This window comes from Sphaerodactylus townsendi, linkage group LG04, assembly GCF_021028975.2.
Source record: "Sphaerodactylus townsendi isolate TG3544 linkage group LG04, MPM_Stown_v2.3, whole genome shotgun sequence".
In the NCBI taxonomy this organism is placed as follows: Eukaryota; Metazoa; Chordata; class Lepidosauria; order Squamata; family Sphaerodactylidae; genus Sphaerodactylus; species Sphaerodactylus townsendi.
In genome coordinates this window covers 39,710,263-39,728,399 of record NC_059428.1, presented here as the reverse complement: position 1 = coordinate 39,728,399, position 18,137 = coordinate 39,710,263, and the positions used below count along the sequence as shown (strand labels likewise).

Sequence of the window (18,137 nt, the reverse complement as noted above, 5' to 3'; positions counted from 1 at the left end):
TGTGGTCCTGGCCCCCATGGCGGCTCATCATGGCACAGAGGTCTTAACTGGTGAGTCCCCCATGGACTGTCCCTTTTCTCCACTCTGCCAGCTCCTTTCCCTTGGCATAGGTGCTGAATGCCTGCAAGTTCTAATATCACCCGGGAGAGAGAGAAAAATTCTAGTCCACGTTTGTCGCATCACAAATAATTTTATAAATCTCCTATCATGTTCCCTTTTCTCTTGTTTCTTTTCTTAAGCTAAAAAGTCCCAAGTGATTTGCAGCCCCATTGCAAGCCCTGGGTTGAAGAATGACTGCTAACTACTGGGCTGGTGAACCTTCCAGGTACGGCAGCATGTTTCAAAGATAGATGTATCCAGAGGGCCAACGGTTTTCCACTGGTGTAACCACTATCCTGGCATAGTGATGGACGCCACTGGGGGTGCGCTACGTGTGTCAGTGTCTTGGGATGGGGTTGAAAGGCCCCCTTAATAATTTTGAATTCTCATTCTGTACTATGGATCTGGTAACATTATTGTACTTTTTAAAGCATATATTTGGCACAGCTGGAGAAGAGAGGACAAAGATAATGGGCGGTGTGCTTCTTGCTGGCATGTCAGCCCCTTGCTTTTCCGGTTTACACTATGGCATAACCCACGTGGCTCTCAAAATTATGAAGACTCTTCAATGTTGTGCTCGCAGGATAGCCTTGCCCTTTCAGAATTCTTCTTTTATCTCTTCCGAACCAAACACTAGGTGCACACTTTGGAAGTGCCCTTGTATCACAAGAGAGGGAATAGGAGATCCATCAGGGCTATAATCCTGCAGCATTTGAACAGGAGCAACTCCCATTGAATTCAATAGGATTTATTTCCCAGTGTCCATGCATCGCATCGGACTGTGACAAAAAAGGGGGAGAATGCATCTGTTTAAGCATCGAGACATGTCCAGAGCAGGCGTTTTTCATCCGCAAGACAGATTGTTCCAGGCGATCTACCTCCCCACTTTCTTCCCGAAATATCCTGCTGTGACCAGTGTGGTGTGTGTTTTTAAAAATGAGCTTCCACTAGGAAAAGCGGACCCCAAACTCCCCCCCCTCCCCCCCACGCCCGCCTGAGCGATGATGAATAGGGGTCAGGAGCTTTCACTGAGAAGAACCGCACAAGCGAGGGGAGGCGGAGAGACCCTCCTTCCTTCCCTGCCAAACTTTTCAGCCCAACTTTCCCAGCTTCCGCTCCTGGCCGGGCGGGGTGGGGGGACACCCGAAGGAGCTGAGCTTTGCAGGCGCCCCTTTGCAAGGCCAGGCCTCCCTTTGGGGCGTCAGGTGCAAGCGGGCGACTCCGTCTCCCGCTCCCGGGTTGTTTTGGGGGAGAAAAGGGACTGTTGGCGCGGCCGCCTCCGGGGGAGTCGCCTTCCCCTCCTGGCCCGCGGCGGCTCCTCCTTTTCCACTCCTCCTCCAAAAGGGGAGGGGGAAGGAATGGGAGGCTCCGGAGCCGGGACTGGCAAAAAGAAGGGGATTGTTGGAGAGTGCAGTCATCCAAAAAACCTTCTTCCATATGGAGGCTGTGGCTGCCTCGAGCCTGCTGCCCCTCTCTCCTCTCCCTGCCGTTTCTTCTTCCTCTTCCGCTGAACTTTGTGGCAAAGCTGCAAGCTTTTCCTAGGAAAAAGAAAAAAAAGCAAGCAAGCCGCAGCTACCAAGTCCGACAGCCTCTCTTTCTGTGCCATCCGGATCCTTCCCCCCAGCCTCATTTCGGTGAGTGCCTTACAGATCTGGCCGGCCTGAAGCCCCAGTCTTGGGGTTTGGTCTCTTTGTTGCTGTTTGTAACTTCGCTGTGCGTCTCCCTGCACTAGCATCCTCAGAGATCTGGGGTGAGCGAAAGAGCACTAGCAATCTCTGCGCTGTTTTCTTGAGCTGTTTTCTTTTCTTTTTTTAAATTGAGAATTAAGTTAGTTTCCTAGTTTCGTAAGTTTCTCTGCCTGGATTTTCTTGTGTTGGACGTTTGGGGAGGTCACGGTGGGGATGTTTTGTGGGATGCTGTGCAGAGAAGGCGGGGTGGAGAGTTTCTTCGGAACCGACAGAACCCCCCACCGATTCCCTTCCATAATTTCTGTTTTCGTGCGGTTTGGGTTTCAGTGGGCAGGTGGGTTTTGGGGAACTTTTGCTTTTTCGGCAGCATCTTGAGCTCAATGGAGGGCCTTGCGTTTGCCTTGCTTGCAACTTTGCTGTCGCTCTTGCTGAGATTCCCTCCAAAGACTGCACAACAATTTAACTTTTTTAAAATCTAAGTGAAACAGGGAGGCAGTCTAGGAAATGCGTGTAAGCAAGAACATATGGACTGATTTCAAAGTTTTGAAGGGTTTGCAAAGACCGGACGGGAGACGGGGGAGAAGCATCTAAAAGCAACAGCATCTTGGGTTTGGACTTTGTAAAAGGGCTGCGTCTAGGCTAGGCAGACAACGCATGGATGAATTTGCACAGAGTAGAAAAAAGTGCGGTTGCATTTTCTTGTGAAGTTGGTTATCCTTTTTGTGGCTATCTTAGAGCAAAACTGAAATCGGAGATGATTGTTCTCCCTCTGCTAAAGTAGAATTTTGGACAGCTTATAACTTGGTCCTTTGACATCAATGCTTTTCACACCGATTGGAAGGTACAACTTGTTTGCAGTAGTATCTGAAGTCATTTTTTTAAGTGTGCTTAGCACTTGGTTGCTAAAGTGGGCCAATTTTTTTCCTGATACCTAAAGCAGGAAAATAAATCTAAGGCACAGTCCTCTGGAAGTTAAGCCCTTTTAAATTCTAGGGATTTCAAGAGTGTGAGATTTCAGCACCTGCTTTCTTTCATTGATGTCAATAGGACTAAAAGGTGCTTAACTTTAGCTGGATCATAGACCCTGGCGTTCATGAGAAGTACTTCAAGAGATCTAATTGGCCATACAGACACACTCACATGTAAATAGTAAAATTGATGACACTGAACAAAAACAGTTTTGCTGATCCTGTTTTAGATCATTGTGCCTTTTCTGTTAATTCTGCAGTGACAAACTTTACAGAAAGTAACATCTTTTAGCATTTCTTCATCTGACACCTCCCACCCCCACACACAGTTTTTAACAATATAGTCTTACAGTTCAACAGAGAATTATGTAAAACTCTATAACTATTGGGAAAATAGGAATGATATTATCTTGCTTTTTTTCCTTAGAAAATAACAATATGCTAATACATTTACAGAAGTGAATTTTTTTTATATTAACCATTTCATCTTAAGCAGAGTCATATGCTTTTATGCCCATTGGCTTCCATGGATTTAGAAGAGTATAGCCCTGTATAGGACTTCACTGTAAATGAAGTTCATTTTTTCTCTTTTGCTTTTCATGCTCACTGATAACTTTTTCGGTGAAAACTTTAAAAGATGGCTATTTACCTGTACATTGCCATTCTCCTAAAAGAACAGTCTAAATTACAGGTGGCTGTTTTTAACAGATTCTTACAGCAATTCAGTAGATTTGTAATTCTACTCTGGTGAGAATTTACCTGGTCTGTTACCTGCCACAGTGAATATGAAATCTTCACATATAGCAATCTACTGCGTAGTCTGTCTGTGTTCCCAGTATGGCACCTGCCTATTGTTTTACTATGCAATCCAAAACAAGACTCTGCTAAGCCCACTGAATCCAATGGGATTAGAAGGTCAATTCTGCATTGCACTTGCCTATATTACAGTATTATCTCTTATGCTTTGGGTTTTTCGCTTTCTGTGTTTGCACTGAAAACTCATCTTTGGAAAATCAATGTGAAAATCACTGATGGCCTGAAAAAACAAGAATCACAGAATCAAGGATTTGAGTATGTTATTTTCAGTGAAAGTAAGCAGGCTTGTTGAGTAAAATTCAGGAATATTGCTAGGTGAGATGGTCTGCTGGGAGGGAACCACCTGAAGTGCTTTCAACAGATGGGTTTGCTTATAATTTTTGTCTTTTCTTGCATTCCCCATGAAGTAACCACTCTTTTCAAGCCTCCCTTTAAGAGCTGTTTGCAGTTTGCCATTGCAAATATACATTCTGCTACTATTCACTAGAAGTTGCAGACAGCTGAATGGGCGAGATGGTCAAGATGTAGGTTCTTGAGTGTAGACTTAAGAGTCTATTCCTTGCTAAAATAGACTCTTTCTGTGATCCTTTTCTGAATACAGACTTGCCTAAACATTTCTGTAATTCATGAAGGCAAGCAACCCTTTAGTAGTAGTCATCACAATTTTGCAGTAATGAATAAAAACTACACAATCATGCTTGAGAAAACTTGTTAAACAATAGCTTGTCTTGCTAGAGCAGGAATAGGATTGAAAGACAGAAAAAAAGCAGCTGGGTTGAAAGGATGAGTCAAGTTTTCTGATTTACACTCCTATTTAATTCTTAGGAGAAGTAACAAAAACACTTTCCTTATATAGGCTGGCAAAGGAAACAAGCATAGCCCATGTACTTAAAATACTCTTTACCTTCATAGTTTGATGGCTGCCTTGTGGTTCGTGACTGAGTAGCTAAAGGTCATTAGAACAGCTTTTTAATAGCTACATCCAGAGTTAAAACACTGGAACGAGTGCTGAAATAGAGGCCCAGATTGCAGAAGCATCTTGCATTGGGCCTCTTTCTGCTGACTCCTGGAGGTGGTAAGAACTGTGCCACTGATTGCTGATGCTCCTGGGAGTCATGACAAATCAGCATCACACAGATTTGGAACTCTCATTGTCAGTAATGGAATCCAGTATGTGAACTTCTGAAATGTTTCATTATTGGTCCATTATACTGATTCCTTTTGGGGGGAGGGCATTCACAGAGTTGCCATCCTGCCACTGGGAGCAGGAGATCTCCTGAAATTTCAACTGATCTCCAGATGATAGAGGTCAAGTGCCCTGGAAACAATTGCTGCTTTGGAGGGTGGACTCTAGGGCACTATCCTGAGACTCCTCCCCTCTCCAAACCCCACCCCCAAATCTTCAAGGATTTCCCAACAGAGTTGGGCACCCTAGGCATTCAGTTTATATGCTTATCAGAGTTCTGATTGGCTACCTTAACTATCTTTTTCTGATTTACACTCCTATTTAATTCTTAGGAGAAGTAACAAAACCAAAGCAAACCAAACTTTGAAACGTTACTGAACACAGCCTCCTCTGGTATGCATTAGAGTAGCTGAATGCGGACTTGGAAAACCTGTGGTGAAATTCCTGTGCAGGTTAATGGCCTGCTAGCTAGTGAGACTTCTTCCCTAATAAGTGTGCAGAAGATTGAACCCTTAGGTCCCAGTACCATGGCAACCTTCAATTTGCAAAGTATCACTGAGCAGAAATATTTGAGTCTTACATGCATAAGAATGGGTTTAAAAACTGGCCTACCAAGAGGGCAATACACTCTAATCCTACTGTAGCCGTAAAGGATGTTTTTGTGTTTCTTGTCACAATCTGTGAGGCCACTTAATTGATCTACACCAGCAAAAAGTTAGTTGGAAACTAATTACTGTAAATATTGTCCTGTACTGTTCAGTTTAGCCTAAAGCAGTCAGTGGGTTTTAGAATTTAAAATAAAATATTCCCTGTTGCCTGGAGTTATATATGACCTTGTGTGATGTCACAGCTGAGTCAGTGACAGTAACCAGGCCTTACAGCTTTGGCTTTGTGCAAAACACATCAGTTGTGACATCAGAGCAGACCAGCCAGTGACAAGAAGAAAGACAGAGCAGGCAAAGTAGAGGGGACAGCAGAACCATCACAAAATAAATTTGGTGATACAGATCATCAGATAGACAGCTTGGTATAGCAATAAAAGTGTTAAGCTAGGATATGGGAGATGCAAATTCGAATCCCTACTGTGCTGGGTGATCTTGGGCCTGTCATATTCCCAGGATTGTTGTATGGATAAAATGGAGGTGAACAATGTCAACCACTTTGAGACCCCATTGGGGAGAAAGACAGTGTAAATGGAGGAATCCTCTTCCTTGGGTGGTGGTTAATGGGAAAGGTCCTTTAGATTGATTGTTTGAAGGGCTTTGTAAATTACAAATATGTATAGAATGGCATATGGTAAAACAGTTTAAAAGGTTTTATGCACACATAAGGTCTTAGATTCTTCAAAAATGTTGTTTTGTTTCTGAACCTTGAAGGGACATAAAGATTAGGGTGATCAGCTCGTTCCCCTAAGGCAGAGTCAGCCAGGTTCTTCCCCATGCATCAGTTGCCATAAAGATGCCCCTGGTAGTCCAGAGCTTAGTGTGTGTGTAGTAGGAGAAACCCGAAAGACAAATTCAGGTTCATGATTTTCTTGGAAGATAGTATTTTACAGCCAAGAACAGATCATGTACAAACGGCGTGGGTGGTAAAGGCCAAAGACATTTGTCATTTGTTCTTTGTCTCTTTAAAAATACCCAGGGTTCTGATCTTTTCTTGGTCACTGTTTTTGTATATTTCACTGAGTAATATGTGCACAGAGAGGTGAGTGGACAGTGAATAATACATATGTGTATTCTTTGGAACTGAGAGACAATGTGAGAAAGTTGAAGGGATGAGTGTTAAATTTAAATACTGGAGGCCTGAGTGCAAATATGCTCAGCTATGAAAATTCAGTAGTTGATTCTGGGCAAGACACACTCAGCCTAATCTACATCATAGAGTTGCTGTGAACATAAATGGGCTGGCTGCCATGGACACCATTTTGTGTTCTTTAGAGAAACGGTCAGATACAAACACACTTGTTTACTCTGTTTATTCCCGGTCATTCTCTGCAACGGGGACCCAAAGTCACTTGCATTGTTCTCTTCTCATTCCTTTTATTCTCACAACAACCCAGTGAGTTAAGGTTAGGCTGAGAGTGCGTGACTTGTCCAAGGTCCCCCTGTGAATTTCCATGGCAGAATAGCGATTCAGATATGGGTTTGTCAGAACCTAGTCTGACACAAGAAGAGGAGTAGTAGTAGTAGTAGTTTGGATTTATACCCCCCCTTTCTCTCCTGTAGGAGACTCAAAGGGGCTTACAATCTCCTTTCCCTTCCCCCCTCACAACAAACACCCTGTGAGGTGGGTGGGGCTGAGAGAGTTTGGAAAAGCTGTGACTAGCCCAAGGTCACCCAGCTGGCATGTGTTGAAGTGTACAGGCTAACCTGAATTCCCCAGATAAGCCTCCACAGCTCAAGCGGCAGATCGGAGAATCAAACCCGGTTCCTCCAGATTAGAATGCACCTGCTCTTAACAACTACGCCACTGCTGCTCCGGTGGTGTTTGTATTTTGCTTTGCTTACCCCAATGGTTGAAAGAATGAAGTTGTGCTAGCCTTCAAATGGCAAGGGTTGTATGAGGACCTCCCCCAAATAAAAACACTTGACAAACAACCCACAGCTCTCTGAGGCAGCCTGTGCTGTTACTCAAAATGGAGACGTAGTCTCTCAATATAGTGGGGAATATTAGCTTATAGGCAGACTGCTTATTAATGTTGCGAAAGGCTGGGTAAGAAATCTTTAATGCCAGTGTATGCAAAGATCAGGTCTTGGAAGAAAATCCACAGAGAAGGATATAATGCAAATCTGACAATTTTTGTTGTAGGGATAAGGAGTTTATAATCACTTGGTTCAATGCAGAAAACATGCACACACAGAGTTTTTAAGATATAGATAGATTGGAAAGTAGATTTGGAATGGAGAGGGGTGTCAGATATATGGGTAATATGACCTGATCATGACGTGAAGATGATCCAGGGTTCAGAGCCAAATGGCCAGGATTTGGTTCCAGGGGGCAACGTATTGGGCACAGTGATAAAGTTGGAAAGGTATCACTGGGTGATTGGCCCTTTGGAGGGTAGGATATTTATAGGGTAAAGAACTACCTCTGGGGGTGTCAGGGCAACCTTTTGGGGATGTTAGGACAACTTCTGGGAGGTGTCTGGATGGATTTTCGAGAAACAATAGAGAGCATTGTAAGGTGGTCAGAAGAAGTTAGTTACAGAAGGGAGAATCTGGGTTAGGATAATCAGGGGAGGCAATGACATCAGTAGTCTTCTTGTGACTGGAAATGAGTATCCATTCAGCAGGGCTACTGTATCGTGTTGGGGTCATATTTTTCCTTGGCTGTGGAGCTGAAAATGTGCTGATATGGCAAGCAAGCTGAGCTCATGAGAACAGGAAAACAATTCCTGGAAGTTTCTTTTCTTGGCTATTTCCTGGAAGTTTCTTTTCTTGACCTGGCTATTGCCAGAGAATGGGCTCCTCATCTCTGCAATTCCAGCATTACCCTTTAGGCTGGCACTAGGGCAGGGATACCTGTGAATAAGCACTCCCCCACTGAAGTCATGCCCACAGGGTCGCAAGGAAGAGGCGAGACGCGGTGATATCATCCGGTGGAGAGAGCCAGCGGCAGGAAGAGTGATCCTTGGATCTGGCAACTCTGCCGTGTGCTCGGCCCTGGCACCTTTTATTAGGGTTTACAATAGGGGCAGCAATGTGGGCGGAAACGGAGGCGGGAGAGCGGGAGAATATCATATGATACATGACATCATGGGGTTGCCTACATGCGGGAGGAAGCATTCGTGTCTGCGTCTAATCCACACCTGGAGGCAAGAGCCCCTTTGTCCCTTTGTCTGGGACATCTGGTGACCGTGAGTCAGGCATCTCATGACCTGTGACTCACGGGGGTCTGGGGGAAGGGGGAGCGTGTGCGCCCAGAAGGCCGCAGCTGGCACAGGCATTCCATGCGCTCTTTCTGCGGTTCTGCTGGGTTCGCGGGCTCACCCCTACACCCCACCCCACCCCATCCACTATGCCAGGGTGGTATGGTAACAGTGCCATCATTTATAAAAGAAGAACCATAAAGAGTTCCTCTGCCTAGGATTTCAGTGGGTGTGGATTGGAGCAATTCTACATAGGATTGCACTGCTGGTCTCACAGATGCCTTGAGAAGTATGACATTTGTTTATAACTAAGCTGTCTAGTTGATTTTGATACGCGTGATGCTTGGACTGTACTGGCCTCTGTTTTTGCTCAGCATGGCATGATGCACTGATATCACAAGTTTGTGTCAGTGAATATGCACATTGTTGTTTCTTAATGTTTAATTTTATTGAAAATCAGTTGAAGAGCTTTGACTGTGAAGCACTGCAAACATTTAATAAATTGAAACAAATGAAGACTATATCTGCTACACTACTGCTTCTGTTTCCAAAAACCTATGGCACAAACATTGATAGCTTTTACTGCAGTAATGTTGTCATTGTTGCATAATAAAAAGCTTATTATTCAGCTAGAAACATGTTGAATGCTGGACATAAAGTTTTAAGAGACTCTAAGCATGGTTACACCCTTCAAAATTCATTGTATTCCATGAGTTTAGAAGGATGCAACTTTGTTTAGGATTGCACTGTAAGTTGTTAACTGTAGAAATCTCAATTAACTGCAGGTAATAAAAAACTGTAAGAACTTGAATTGTTGCTAAGTTTTTGCTTGTCATACTTCTTTCTGTACCCCTTTCCCTTCTCATATGGAAAACTAGCTTCAGTTACTCATGATGCATGGATGTAGGTATGCGGGTTAACCAGATCCCTTTCTCATTTTCATTATCTGGAATCCTAAACTTGGGTTTAATCTAGGTTTAGAAACTTGGTTGGTGTTCCCAGGTTACATCCTGCCTGGGCATGCATGCATCTTTTTGTACGAAGGACCCAATGTATGTTCCCTTTATAAATTAAATCAGGACCAGTTCTTGGATAAATGAGTTTTTTCAATCACATATTGAGCTGTTCATGTGTTGAATGCTTGTACATTTCCTTTTTTAAAAAAGTGAGATGTCTGAATGCAAACTCCGTTTTTTTAGAGTGTCAAATTCATCTTATTTTGAGCTATGTGAAAATCCATCTATTTCCCCTATCTTTTGCATATCAAATTCCTCAGTAGGTTTAATAGAAAATGCCTATTCATATTAAACAAGTAAGAGTGGCCCAGGATAGTTTATTTGTTATTTATTTTAGATATTTATGCCCTGCTTTTCTTCCCAGTGGGGACTCAATCAATTTCCCCTCTTCTGTTTTATCCTTACAACAACAACACTACTGTGGTTTCTGTGTTGACATCTGACATAGTTCAGTTTTTGAACTATAAAGCTTTCAATGTGCAGGACTTTTCCTCATCTCCAAGTCCCTTATTGATGTACTTCTTTGTGCCTCTCTACCTGCCCTTTTTGCCGTTTTTTCTCCAACAAGCTACAGGCAGCATGCAGTGTTGCCTCATCTCTCATGAAAAGACAAGAGTCTCTGGAAAAGACAATAATGCTAGGAAAAGTGCAATGCAGTAGAAGAAAGGAAGTCCCAACATGAGATGGATTGACTTACTCAAGTAAGGCATGGGCCTCAGTTTGCAAGACCTGAGCAGGGCTGTTAACAATATAATGTTTTGGAGGTCATTATTGGTTCAAAGAGACTTCTGGGGGAAGAGAAAAGTATGGAAAATTTGCAACTATTGGTGTCTTTTACTGGTGGATTGCTGGATTCAGCCCCTTACATTCAACCTCAGATTTCCTCTGTAAGTCTGGCATATTTGTAACTCACCACATCTTTGGACCCTACTGTTATGTACCCCTTCTGCCCCACATCTCAGATCATGCATCTAAGCCGGGATATTTATGAATACAAGGTATATGTGAGATATATTTCCGAGTTATATTAAGGCTAACAAATATATATGGTGTGGCGCAGGATAAAATGGGCTAATAGCAAGCCTAAGGAATAGCAAATAGTCAGTAGAAAATAAATCTACTCATTTGCTCCTTGATGTCCACACCCAAGCCAGAGCTACAGTCTGTAGAATTGTAAATGTGAACTATCCCTTGAATTGAGATGCTGCACCCTTCCTTCCCTTCAACTGTTCCTAAAAGCTCCTATGTGCTCCCATCCCTGATTTAATTTTGCTGCCTCAGCTAAATTACAATAGCCAGAGACTTGCTCTTCCGACCACCTACTCAAGATGTTGCTAATGTAATCAAGGAAACCATTGGCTGCCAACCCCTGGGTTTAGGACAATAGATAGAGCTGCTGATTAGCTCAGCCCCCCGCAACCCAGCACAGCTGTAAGAAACGAAACCTAATGCAAAGGGTCTCTTTTCCCGCCAAACTAGTGATCCACCCTATAAAAGCCCTGCTCACCTTAAGCTCATTGCTCATTTCTAACCTGAACCTCCCTTGGTCAAGTTGGTGTGAGACACGATATTGTCCTTCTACGGGATCTCTGTGCTTAGAGTCCCTGCCTTCTACTTCATCTGCTGCATTGGAACCATTAGGTAACGTATCACCCTGCTGCCTCCCAATTCCCTTTCTATCATCCAAACCTATTTTTCTCACCTTTTTATATCTCTAGGAACTTGCGTGTATGTGCCTCCATATCTTCCTGTATGTGTGTTTGAAACCGAATTTATATAAACATTTTAAACTTGATTTGGACTCCTTGTGTTACTCTGCGGAACGCTCCATGCTATATTTCCCCATATACATAGTCTAAAAGATCCCCTCCCAGTCTGCCTCTCGCATTGCTAAGTGAGCCATTTCCCCAAAGCATTGCCAAGCCAAGTTATTTTCCCCATCGCTATTTTAAAGATATTTGTGTGCTGTTACACTCTTAGCAGCTGGTGGAGATTCCTTAGAAATACGTTCATAACCTGTTAAGCTGGGCAACACTACTGATGCATCCAGTTACTGCCCAGTGTCAGATCTTTCATTCCTGGGTGAGGTAACAGAGTGGAGCAGAACAGTTCCAAGTTTTCTTGGAAGAATAATTGATTTTGGACTGATATCAGTCCAGCTTCCAGCCTGGCCATGACATGGCGATGGCACTGGTGGTCCTCATGGATGATCTCTGTAGACAGCTGAATTAAGGCAGGTCAGTGTTGTAGTTATTGTTTGATGTGCAGCAGTGTTTGACATGTCTGACTATGATCTTCTGGCCCACCATCTTGCCAGTGTTGATATGTGTGTGACAACGTTGTGGTGACTAGTCTCATTTCTTTCAGTTTGAGGACAGGGGGTAGTGTTATTCTGACACTTTTTAGTGTATGGAGTCCCTCATGAGGCAGTCATCTCCCCAACGTTATTTTAACATCTATGTGCACTTCCTTGCCCAACTAGTCTGAAGTTTGGGGCTGTGTTGCCATCAATAGGCTGATGACACCCAGCTATACCTGTTGATGGGTGGCCAACTGGATACCCACCCAAATTAATTGGCCAGTTTTCTGGAGGCCATGGTGAACTCATTGAGACAGATACTGACTGAAGGTGGATGGGTGAGACACTTGCCTTGTGTGAACAAAGCAGGCAGGAAACGTTTTATTTCTTCCTCACAATTTCCCCTGCCTGAATTTGGCCGTTCCCTGGCCTTCCACTCTGCTACAAATATTTGTATTGATGTCTCCCATTTTAGGTAGATTCTCTGCTCACCTGCTATTTTGTGAAGTTCCCCAAGCATGTTTTCTCCTCTGATAATGTTGCTGTCCGCCATTTCCATCAGCAAACTACAGAGAGAGAGAGAGAGAGAGAGAGAGAGTATCTCTCTCTCTCTCTCTTTATATTGCTTATATATATAAGCATTGTCTGTGCAAATGAGCCAAACCACAAGATGCTATAATTGTGCTGTGTGGAAAAGTCCACTGATCCTGAATATAGCAGCACGAGTCCTTATGGGGACTTGGTGGTGGGCACACATTCAACCAGTGCTCCGCCAGCTGCATTGGTTCCGGGTAGAGTACCAAAGCAGGTTAAAAGTTCTGTTGTTGGCCTTTAAATCCTTTAATGGTCTAAAATCTAGTTCAGGACTGCTTCTAATTCTTCCCTCATCAGGAGACAACTTACTGGTGGTTCCTGGCCCAAAAAGCATCTGGCTGTCCTCGACTATTTTCATCTCTGGCACTAGCTTGGTGGAACTCTCAAGTAAGACCTGGAGTCTGCAGGACTTGGTAAAATTCCTCAGGACCTGGAAGACTGAGATATACCGCCAGGCCTATGCTTGAGGACAGTGTAGATTTCCATCCTGCTGGCCTCCCTTTCCCGCTCCCCCTTTCCTCACCCTATTATCTGTTGTTACATTATTGTTCTTTTCCTTTCCTATAAGAGTTTTAATTGGCCTGCCCCTCCTTTCTTGACTGATTCCCTATTGTGTCAAAGCACTTTTATAATACTGGAGGTTTAATGGTATTTTTAGGTCAACTTTAGGAATGTTCATTGGAGGCTACCCTGAGCCTGACATTTCAGGAAAGGGCAGGGTAAAAGATGAATGAATGAATGAATGAATGAATGAATGAATGAATGAATGAATGAATGAGTAAATAAATAAGGTCAATTAAACATAGGCTTCTTAAAATAAAATCTATTTTATATGTTCTTTTTAGATTAATAACTTCAGATGTCACCGCTGGTAGCATACTTACACCAAATGTTAACACAAAATATTAGAAAAACTAAAAAGTAACCACATTTTAAAACCAAACTGCCATAAAATACTTACCTCAACAAAAAATAATCTTGAATTGTTCCCCAAAAGATTGTGTGTCAAATTCTGTGTATACAGGAGAGCTTCTAAGGCCTTTGTCTGTTTATTTACTTTATTATAGCTTACCTTTTTTTGCTGAGACTCAAGGCACATCACATGATGTAGAACAATATTTTACATCAATATGCAAGTCATCGGAAAAAGCACTCTTGTTATTCAAGGAAGCCTAAGAAGCAGCCTGCCATGCTCTGTCATTCAATGTGGGAATCCTCTGAATGCTTAAAAGGCAGTGGGACTGTGCCTGCTAAGGATTTGGTTATGGAAAGTGCCACCTGTAGTGTTTTCAAGGCAGGAGATGTTCCCAAGGCAAGATCCTGTAGTGTATTCAAGGCTAGAGATGTTCAGAGATGATTTTCATAGCCTGCTTCTGCATAACAATCCCAGGCTTCCTTGGGGGCTTCCCACCCAAGTAATAACCAGGGCCAACCCTGCTTAGTTTCCAAGATCTATATACTTGGGGGAAAAGGATCTTTCAGATTTTGAGAGGCATAAATACTGGTATTTGATGGTATTTGGGTCCCCCAGCACCATTTCAGGGTTTGTTTGTTTTCTGGGATTCCAGAATTATTTGGGTTCCATTATTCCCTGTGAGGAACTGTTGTGGGAGGGAGGCTAGAGAGGTTCTTTTAAAGCCAGAATTGCAGGAGCTAGTGCTATGTGTCTACTGAAGACGTCTTCCTCAAGTTTCCAGCAAACTGGATCAAGGAGTCTAAGTCTACTGACACTGTTCAAGGAGCCTCCAGTCATCCTACTTGCAGGGGTGTGGATTAGGAGGAAAAATGACCCTAGAAAATGCCCCCATTCCTGCAAAGGAGTAAGGGAGGGAAAAGGCACTAACCAGACCCACAGGTTTGCTGGGCCTTGTCCCTTTTGCAAGCTGGGTGGAAGTGGCTTCCCTGGGATGGGCTAGGCTTGCATCAGCCAGGAACCACTTTCACGTTGTCTGAGAAACCTGTTGGAATGGGGGTGGGGGGGGAATGAGGCCTTGGTATTGGAATGATACAGGATCCCAGTTACATACACAAAGCATATATATGTAACAAAGCGTATATGTGTATATTTGTATACATGTATGCTATAGCCATTTATCTACACCCATGGATATTGAGTGGTGGCAGCATGGATGAATAGATGCAATATGAGGAGACTCATCTGTACGTAGTGGTCCTTTCATGCCACAAAAAGGTTTAGCCCTAAAAGTTTAGCCCTGTGAGGGTATAACAAGAATTTCAGATTATCCAAAATTAAACATTTACTGGCACAAAGGTAAATGTGTGGTGAAAAATAGATGAGCAACAAAAAGAACTGTTAACTAATCCTCATTATATAGAGATGGCATGTGTGAAGCGTTTTGAATACTCTAAAGCACTATATAAATGTTAAGTAGTATGACTATACACTTACATCAGTGAAAGCTGGTAATGTAATCAGTGTGGGATTTAGCAGCAGAGATCAATTATATAATCTGTCAGAGTAAATAAACACTGCAGTAAATCCTGTTTTGTGTAAGGGCAGCAATTTACCTTAAGGGGTTTGCACTTGATGTAGTTATCCAACAAATGTTGACACTGCTATTATCAATTTATTTTTTTAGTGGTGGCGGGAGGTAGGGGGCTAGGGATAATAAAATAATAGGAAGGAGAGAAGTAACATCCATAGAGAATGAACGGAAGTAAATAAAGTTAGATTTACATAAATTTTATTACTGTTTTATTACTTTGTCTTTATTACAAAGGCTTCACCAAAAAGCTAAGTATTGAGGAGGTATTTAGTAAAAAGACAGATACCACATAAATATTCTGGGGACAATTCTAGGCATAAGAACTGAAAGGGGAAACAGGCGAAGTAAGTATTTAACAGAATATAATACGATCATTCAAATTTGGTTTAGTACAGCCGCTTTTGTCCTGAGATGCATCTGTTGATTGCCACTTAGAAGCCAGTGTGTTTCAAACTTTTACCATGAAGTGACTTTGTACTGTCTGATGGCAACATGTTGGCATTGTAGTGAAGTTTGAAAACAGATGATGCAAAATCTACTGTCTGAGTTAATCCAGTCTTCTCACAGGAGTATAACCCCATCCCCAGCTTTCGCACAGGGAGTTACTATATCCACCTGCAAATTGCTACTCAGACTTAAAAAAGGATTTAGTACCTCACTGAGATAGCTAGTTTTAAATATTCTGTCAGAGAGGTTGCAATTTGATGTGGGTGTTATTTAAATTTGCAATTCCTTTGTTAAAAACTGAAGAAACACTTCAGGTGAGCATGAATGTTTGGATCAGCTCTGAGTGTGGTCATCTGGCAGCCTAGAGTAACCCTGCAACAACTTTATGCCTTTAGTTGATAGAGGTACAGAGAGATCATTGTAACTTCATGTACTAAATATCTCCCTAACTAACTGACTCTTGCTGCTTCTCTCTCCCAATGTCTTTCCTCAAACCCTTCTTTATGAAGGCCTGTTCATACCCCTAAAATCAAAATTGGCCCTATCTTCACAGAGGTTGTTGGATGCCAAGATTTGAAGGTGGGAGGGTGTAAGCATAAGCCATGACGTCAAACCCATTAGTATGTTTTCAGTGCAAATGCCAAAGAAAATGTTTTTGACATATTTGAACAAAATTATGTGTGAAAAATCCAAATCCTAGATTAAATAAATATAGTGTCTTCATCCACAGTCTGTAGTAAGAGTAAGGGTGCTCTTCCAAAATTATGCAATAATAATTCCCTCCCACATGCCAATGAATAGAAGACTTATGAGTTACGATTAATTATTTTACATCTGTATGGTTTCTTGTGTTTTCTGCCAAGTGCTATGAATGGTTCACACAAAAATTTGTCTCTGACCAGCTGTCTCCAAAATGAAACGCATTGGCCTGAACAAAAAGATTGTTGTTGGTATGAATTCTTGTTGCATGGTCGGTTTAATACACACCCAGGCTTGTATTGTGAAGCAGAATTTGACAGTGTAAATATTTGTTTTTGTGTTGATTCAGTGGGGAAAAATAAGTTTGATTGGTTTAAGTTACCAGGGGATATATTTCAGGAGAAAGTAAGGAGAAAGGTGTTGATCTTGACTTTCAAAACCCTTGAGACTAAGATACCTGAAGGCCTGCCTGCCTCCTTATGAACTTGTCCTCACCTTTGGTTGCCCGTGCCTTCTAAGATGAGGCAAGTGGCAACCCGGGAGAGGGCCTTCTCGGTCATGGCACCAAAGCTCTGCAACTCGCTCTCTAGGAAGATTTGTCTGTCCCCTTCTGTTGCTATCTTCTGCCAGCGGGTGAAAACTTTTTGTTTGGCATTCCCTCAATGATCCCTCTTTCCTAACCAATGTTTTAATTGCTGCTTTTAGGTGATTTAACTTTGTTTTTAATTGTTTTAATGATGTGTGTTGTGGGATTGATTTAATGGTTTTAAAATGTGTTTTTACCATACACATTTTAAATTGTTAGCTGCCACCGTGGCCTTGTGAGATCAGAAAGGCAGGATATAAATTTTGTAAATCGTAAAAAAAAATACACATAGCAGGTTGCTTACCTGTCGCTGATGTTCTGAGTAGTACTCAGAGCTGTCATAGGTACAGAGTGTCCATTATGAAATTTACAACTATATACACTGTAACTAACTCTAAGAGAAAACTATAGTGAAGACAGACTTTTGTTTTAACAACATGGGAGAAAAAAAGCTCTGAATAATACTGATGCAGCAGACAAAAGGAGACTAAGTGATAAAGGCATGACTTCTCCCTTTGGAGCATATGAAGGATGACCATATTTCTGAATGAACAAGGTTTATCACCTAAAAGCTACCTATAAAAGACTCTAGATCATTGTTCTGCACAGGTACAAAGCCTGACAGTGAGAATGCCCAGATGACCACCCACAGAAACTTTCTAACTAGCAGTTTGACTGTGGAATCTGTTACCTGTAGAAAGTTTTCTTTCTCAGTGGAGATCTTCAAGAAAGACTGATCAGCCACATGTAATGGATACTGTAGTTTTAGATTTCTTGCTTTGAGCTGGAGGGGCGGGATTTTATCTTGATGGCCTATAGGGGCCTTCCGACTCTGTAATTCCAAATGAATTTGACCCATTATGTAGGTAGTTTCTACACAGCATAATTATACTAGGTTATATTTGGTATTTAAAAATCCAGATCTATTTTATCCCGGTTTATCCCTTTGCATGGGCACCTGTTTCTGTGAAGGAATCGAGTTAAGACTGGAAGAAAATACTCCCAATTTCGCACAAGCCCAGCTTTTTTTGTTTTTACAACATAGATGCAGCACGCATGCCTTATCACCCCTCCCTCCGGTGTACTGCATTCTGATTGGCTCCCCCCCCCCCCCCCATCCCAAAGGCAGTGCTTCTGATTGATGGATCTACAGCAACCACAGAAAAACCAAGCAGGATACCCCCCCGCCCCTTTTTTCCCTAGCTTTGGAAAAACGGTAGTGCAGCGAGCAACACGGGAAGCATGTTGTGCTATACAAAGTAAAAACCTTTGACCAATACTGGGCAGAGCACTTTGTCCCATCCACATTTAAAGGTGTGCAGGAGACCACAGCATGAGAAATCCCCCCCATCCCCCGATATACC

At 42.6% G+C, this 18,137-nt stretch overlaps 1 protein-coding gene across 7 annotated transcripts in view; it reads left to right on the top strand.

Moving 5' to 3' along the window:
• Positions 1–1,303: 1,303 nt before the first annotated feature.
• Positions 1,304–18,137, top strand: part of BOC (BOC cell adhesion associated, oncogene regulated) — an 82,466-nt gene continuing 65,632 nt past the window's right edge. For 3 of the 7 annotated variants that reach the window (XM_048493923.1, XM_048493922.1, XM_048493924.1), the window contains exon 1: positions 1,305–1,733. The gene's annotated coding sequence lies outside the window, so the exon portion shown is untranslated. Of the gene's footprint in view, positions 1,734–10,276; positions 10,343–18,137 lie in introns of those variants that run through there. The other 4 variants (XM_048493926.1, XM_048493928.1, XM_048493927.1 and 1 more) reach the window with 4 other exon arrangements.